The sequence below is a fragment of the Pan paniscus genome, chromosome 8 (assembly GCF_029289425.2).
Source record: "Pan paniscus chromosome 8, NHGRI_mPanPan1-v2.0_pri, whole genome shotgun sequence".
Lineage (NCBI taxonomy): Eukaryota > Metazoa > Chordata > Mammalia > Primates > Hominidae > Pan > Pan paniscus.
In genome coordinates, this window is record NC_073257.2 from 28,011,184 (window position 1) to 28,017,233 (window position 6,050).

The 6,050-nt window shown below is 42.8% G+C and overlaps 1 pseudogene; it reads right to left on the bottom strand.

Annotated features, from left to right (window-relative positions):
* Positions 1-342: 342 nt before the first annotated feature.
* LOC129393125 (cytochrome c oxidase subunit NDUFA4-like) lies at positions 343-2,770 on the bottom strand (annotated as a pseudogene).
* Between the last annotated feature and the right edge of the window lie 3,280 nt (positions 2,771-6,050).

Here is a 6,050-nt window from a genome sequence, read left to right on the forward strand (position 1 = left end):
TATATAATACAAATGTTTTACAGCATTAATCTTTGGAAGGAAGGAAAAGTTTACAGATGACCCTGGGGCTTCCTAAATCCTACTGTCCTGTATAGAAACACTATGTTTCTAAACATTTTTACTTATTTCCCTGGCTTAATTTCAGAATTTGGAGAATTGGAACCAAGTGGCAACTTCCAGCATCTTAGATCTAAAGTTTATTTGGTGGATGGGAGCACTGTGAAATGGCTGCCAGTGTATTATTTTTTCAAGTTTCAGTTATTTATTAATCAGTGTAATCTCCAATAGATTACATCAACATGATTTCATTCATTTAGAGGAGAACTATTTCCTGGTGAAGTGGAAAATTGTGCGGACGGATTCTGGAAGACCTTCAGTCTAAAGCAGCTTTATAGTGAAACATTTCATTTAGAAATCTGGACCTTCTTTCTTCAGTTTGCCGTGATCCACATTAATTGAGTAGAACTTGAATTGATCATCGGGACCCAGTTTGTTCCAGGGATCTAGGTGATTCTTTCAGTCCCAACTATCATCTGGATTGAAAAATGCCAGACGCAAGAGATACAGTCCTGCTCCAGTACCTCTAGCTCCAATAAATACTAAGAGGGAGATCAAGTTTGGATGCTTCTTGGCCTGACCGATGATCTGGTGGAGCGTGTTTGCAAGCAGAGGCCTCCAATTGGAAAGCAGAGAACCAGCCTAGCCACCAGGCCCTGGGCTAAGTAGTATCTTGCCAGTGTATTTTAAAAGGCCTTTGGGAATTTTCTATTCTGCCTGGCCCACTCCTACTACAGATGTAAGATTATAGTTGTACAATTGGTCTTCTTTCATTTAAATTGTTTTAACTTCTTTTTTAATTTTGGAAAAATACATACAACATAAAACGTACTATCCTAACCATTTTTTTTTTTTTTTTTTTGAGACGGAGCTTCACTCTTGTTGCCCAGGCTAGAGTGCAATGGCACAATCTCAGCTCACTGCAACCTCCGCCTCCTGGGTTCAAGCGATTCTCCTGTCTCAGCTCTGCAAGTAGCTGGGATTACAGGCGCCTGCCACCATGCTGGGCTAATTTTTGTATTTTTAGTAGAGACGGGGTTTTGCCATATTGGCCAGGCTGGTCTTAAACTCCTGACCTCAAGTGATTCGCCTGCCTCAGCCTCCCAAAGTGCTGGGATTACAGGCGTGAGCCACTGCGCCCGGCCTGGAGTGTTTTATTAAGCAGTAATAACTAACCAACTTACAGAAAAACAAAGACCAAAAGAAATCCTTAGGCCGGGGCGCGGTGGCTCACGCCTGTAATCCCAGCACTTTGGGAGGCCGAGGCGGGCGCATCAGGAGGTCAGGAGATTGAGACCATCCTGGCTAACACGGTAAAACCCTGTCTCTACTAAAAACACAAAAAATTAGCCGGGTGTGGTGGCGGGTGCCTGTAGTCCCAGCTACTCAGGAGGCTGAGGCAGAATGGTGTGAACTCAGGAGGTGGAGCTTGCAGTGAGCCGAGATGGCGCCACTGCACCCCAGCCTGGGTGACAGAGCAAGACTCTGTCTCAAAAAAAAAAAAAAAAGAAAAAAAGAAAAAAAAATCTTCAAGACACTCCTTTTTTTACTATCACGATCACTATCTGTATATCTGGGTATGTCTGAAAAAGACTTATGCCAAACCATTAGTTTGCACTTTCCATTCTGGGTTCACAAAAGCAAAGCCCATTACTTTTGCAGTACACTAGCTATTCTTGCTAGCTGGTTTGCTTTAGAGTCTGGCTGGATTTTATTTTATTTTTTAAGTGACTCCGTTTCTTTTTAATTTTTGAGGAACCCGGTAACTACCCTGCACCATTTGCAACTGTGCGTTGGAGAAGCTTTTCTCGTGGTCACTGTGAGGGTAATTTGCACCTCCTATTGCTTGGTATTCTGCTAAAAGGTTTTCATACTTGTTCAAACCAGCAGGTTGGTGCCACAGTGAGTATTGCAGATCAGCTGCATTTCAGAACTTCACAGTTGGTGAGTCTGTGTCTTGTCCCTGTAGGACAAGTTGGGGCTTGCGGGTGATGCCAAGGAAAATTCTAGAGGAAGCCGAACAATGCCACAGCAGATGGAAGTATGTGTTCATTTAGGAGGTGGAAGGTGCCTCCATTCTATAAATAGGGTCACCTTGAAACTGCACTGCTCGCCAAACTCCTTAAATGTGTTCAGGTTTTCCCCACGAGTATATCACTGGATAGTTTATTGCCAAACTTCGTTAGTTATTTTATTGATAAGGATGATATATTACAGAAGTACACTGTCTCGTCAGACATTTTTACTCGAAGTAGAAATACTAAAGGAGGCAAAAGGATCTGTTCTAGCCTGTCCACAATTAGAGCTTCTGGCCCTTTCAGGAAGAAAGGATGGAGGAGAAAGTAACTGATGAAGAAAGTGAGGGCAGTAGGTAAAGAAGAGGAAAGAGATAGAGGAAAATCAGGAAAGGGAGGAGGAAACAAAGAAGGGGAAGAGGTGAGCGCCAACTGTATACACGCCAAGGGCTGCAGCAGCCTCCAGATGCCATGTCTCCCTGCATCCAGGCTCCATCACTCTTTTCAATAGCGCTGCTTGGAAAATTCTTCCATGGCAATCGGAGCATGTTCATCCCCTGACTTAGAAACAATGTGGCTCCCAGTTGCCTTCTGCATCAAGTCAAATCCCCCTAGGTTGGTGTTCAAGTCCCTTCCACACCATAGCCTCACTGTACCTCTGGTCTTAGCTCTGACCTGAGCCTCTCCAGGCCCTCCATATGCCCCGGGCTCCCTTCCTCGTCTCTGGAGGCACCAGGCCCTTGAATGCCCTTTCCTTACTACCTGCCATCACCAAGGACACAGCTCCCATGTTGCCTCCCCTGCCAAGGGTTTATACGTTTGCCATCATCCCAGCACTAGCCCAGCAGCTCCTGAAGAATCATACGTCATGTGCTTCTCTCTGTATCTCCATCACCCAAACAGTGCCTGTAACAAAGAGGACACTTCATAAGAGCTATAGAAGGAATGAATGAATCTATGACACCCCTTTTTTCCCTATTTGCCAGCCCAATATCTTTCTAAAGCTGTTTTTAAATTTAATTTTATTTTTATTATTTGAGGTGGGGTCTCACTCTGTTACCCAGGCTGGAGTGCAGTGGCGCGATCTCAGCTCATTGCAATCTCTGGTCCCAGGTTCAAGCAGTTCTCCCACCTTACCCTCCTGAGTATGTGGGACTACAGGCATGTGCCACCACACCTGGCTAATTTTTGTATTTTTTGGTAGAGACAGGGTTTTACCATGTTGACCAGGCTGGTCTCAAACTCCTGACCTCAAGTGATCTGCCTGCCTCGGCCTCCCAAAGTGCTGGGATTACAGGCACGAGCCATGGAGCCCAGCCTTAGCTGGTTTTTTTTTTTTTTTTAATTAAAATTATATCTCTTTTGAGACAGGGTCTTGCTCTGTTGCCCAGGCTAGAGTTTAGTGGCAGAATCACAGCTTACTGCAGCCTCGAACTCCTGGGCCCAATAAATCTTTCCGCCTCAACCTAAAGTTGCTTTTAGTGGGCACCTAATAATATAGCCCATGGAATTTATGGGCTGTGGTGTGATATTTCCATATATACATACAATGTATAATGATCAAATCAGAGTAATTAGCCAAAAAAATCACCGCAAACATTTGTCCTTTCTTTGCATTGGAAACATTCAAAACCTTCTCTTCTAACTATTTGAAAATATACAATAAATTGTTAACTATTATCTGCCTATAGTGCTATAGAACACCAGAATTTATTCCCCCTATCCAACTACAATTGCGTATTCATTAACCAACCTCTCTAGTCCCCCTCCCCACTTCCCTTCCTAGCTCTAGTAACCACTGCTCTACTCTTGACCTTTATGAGATCAAGTTTTTTAGCTTCCACATGAGTAAGAACATGAAGAATTTCTCCTCCTGTGCCTGCTTTATTTCACTTAACATGATATCCTCCAGGACATTTTTTTTTTTTTTTTGAGACAGGGTCTCACTCTGTCACCCAGGCTGGCATGCAGTGGCGTGCTCATGGCTCACTGCAGTCTCTACGTCCTGTGCTCGAGCGATCCTTCTGCCTCAGCCTCCGGAGCAGCTGAAACTACAGGCATGCACCACCACATCCAGCTAATTTTAAAAATTATTAATACTTTATAGAGACAGGGTCTATGTTGCTCAGGCTGGTCTGAAACTCCTGGGTTCAAGCAATCCTCCCACCTTGGCTCCCAAAGTGCTAGAATTATAGGTGTGAGCCACTGCACCTGGCTCAGGACCTTTTAATAGTCTAGTTGCAGAAGTATTCAGACACAATTTCTCCTTACCATAGATTTTCATAAAAACTCAAAGTAAAGCCATAGGAAGGAGAGATAGTTTTACTTGTTTCTTCTGAAAACAGAGATTTCTTCCAGGAATTATATGTGAGCACAAAGTTGTTCACACTCCTTCAACAACAAAATATGTGGCAGTTAAAGAGAGAAGCAAACCTGACTAAAAAGCAAAAAAAAGCCAGGTGCAGTGGCTCACGCCTATCATCCCAGCACACTGGGAGGCTAAGGCAGGAGGATTGCTTGAACTCAGGTGTTTGAGACCAGCTTGGGCAATGTGGTGAGACCTCACCTCTACAAAAAATAAAAATAAAAAATTTTCTGGGTGTGGTGGTGCATGCCTGTAGTCCCAGCTACTAGGGAGGATGAGGACAGGAGAATCACTTGAACCCGGGAGGCGCAGGTTACAGTGAGCCGATATCATGCCACTGCACTGCAGCCTGGGCGACAGAGTGAGACTCCGTCTCCAAAAAAAAAAAAAGGCTTTTATCCAAAAGTCAGGCAATAAGAAATGCTGGTGAGGATGTGGAGAAAAGGGAACACTTGTACACTGTTGGTGGAAATGTAAATTAGTATAGCCACTATGGAGAACAGTTTGGAAGTTCCTCAAAAAACTAAAAATAGACCCACTATGCGATCCAGCAATTCCACTGCTGAGTATATACCCCAAAGAAAGGAAATCAGTATATCAAAGAGATAGCGGCACTCCCATGTTTATTGCAACACAATAGCCAAGATTTCGAAGTAAACTAAGTGCCCATCAACCGATGAATGGATAAAGAAAATGTGGTGTATATACATGATGGAGTACTATTCAGCCAGAAAAAAGAATGAGATCCAGTCATTTGCAATAACGTGGATGGAACTAGAGGTCATTATGTTAAATGAAATATGCCAGGCACAGAAAGACAAACTTCGCATGTTCTCATCTATTTGTGGGATCTAAAAATTAAAACAATTGGACTCATGGAGACAGAGAGTAGAAGGATGGTTACCAGAGACTGGGAAGGGTGGGAGGAGTGGGGGGAAAGAGGGGATGGTTAATGGATACAAAATATAGTCAGAAGGAATAAGACTAGTATTTACTAGCACAACAGGTGACTACAGTCAATAATTTAATTGTACATTTAAAAATACCTAAAAGAGTATAATTTGATTGTAACCTAAAGGATAAATGCTTGAGGAGATGGGTACCCCTTTTAGGCTGATGTGATTATTACACGTTGTATGTCTGTATCAAAATATCTCATGTAACCCATAAATATATGTACCTACTATGTGCCCACAGAAATTAAAAATTAAAGGAAATAAAGAAAATTTTCCTCATAAAATATTAAGGGAAAAATCCAAAAAATGTAAAAAATCAACCACGCAAACCCTAAACTCATTAATGAAAAAATAAACTACTACTTTGCCTGAACTTGATCAATTCAGGTTAACAAATGTTCAGGAGTGCTGAGCTGCAAATCCACACTTCACTAGGTTCAGCTTCCTAAAGGTCAAAGTTCCAGCAGGAAGCTCTCCCTAGAAACCAAGCTTCAGGAATAAAAAGCCAGAAGAAGGGAAACTGTAATTTGGGAAGGGTAGTTCCATCTGATCTACAGCCAAACCAGCCACTTGCAAAATCTAGAACAAGCGGCAGTTCTCTGGTCTCAGGTCACAGCAAAAAATCCTTGCAAAACTGGAACTATTTGCTAAACTTGG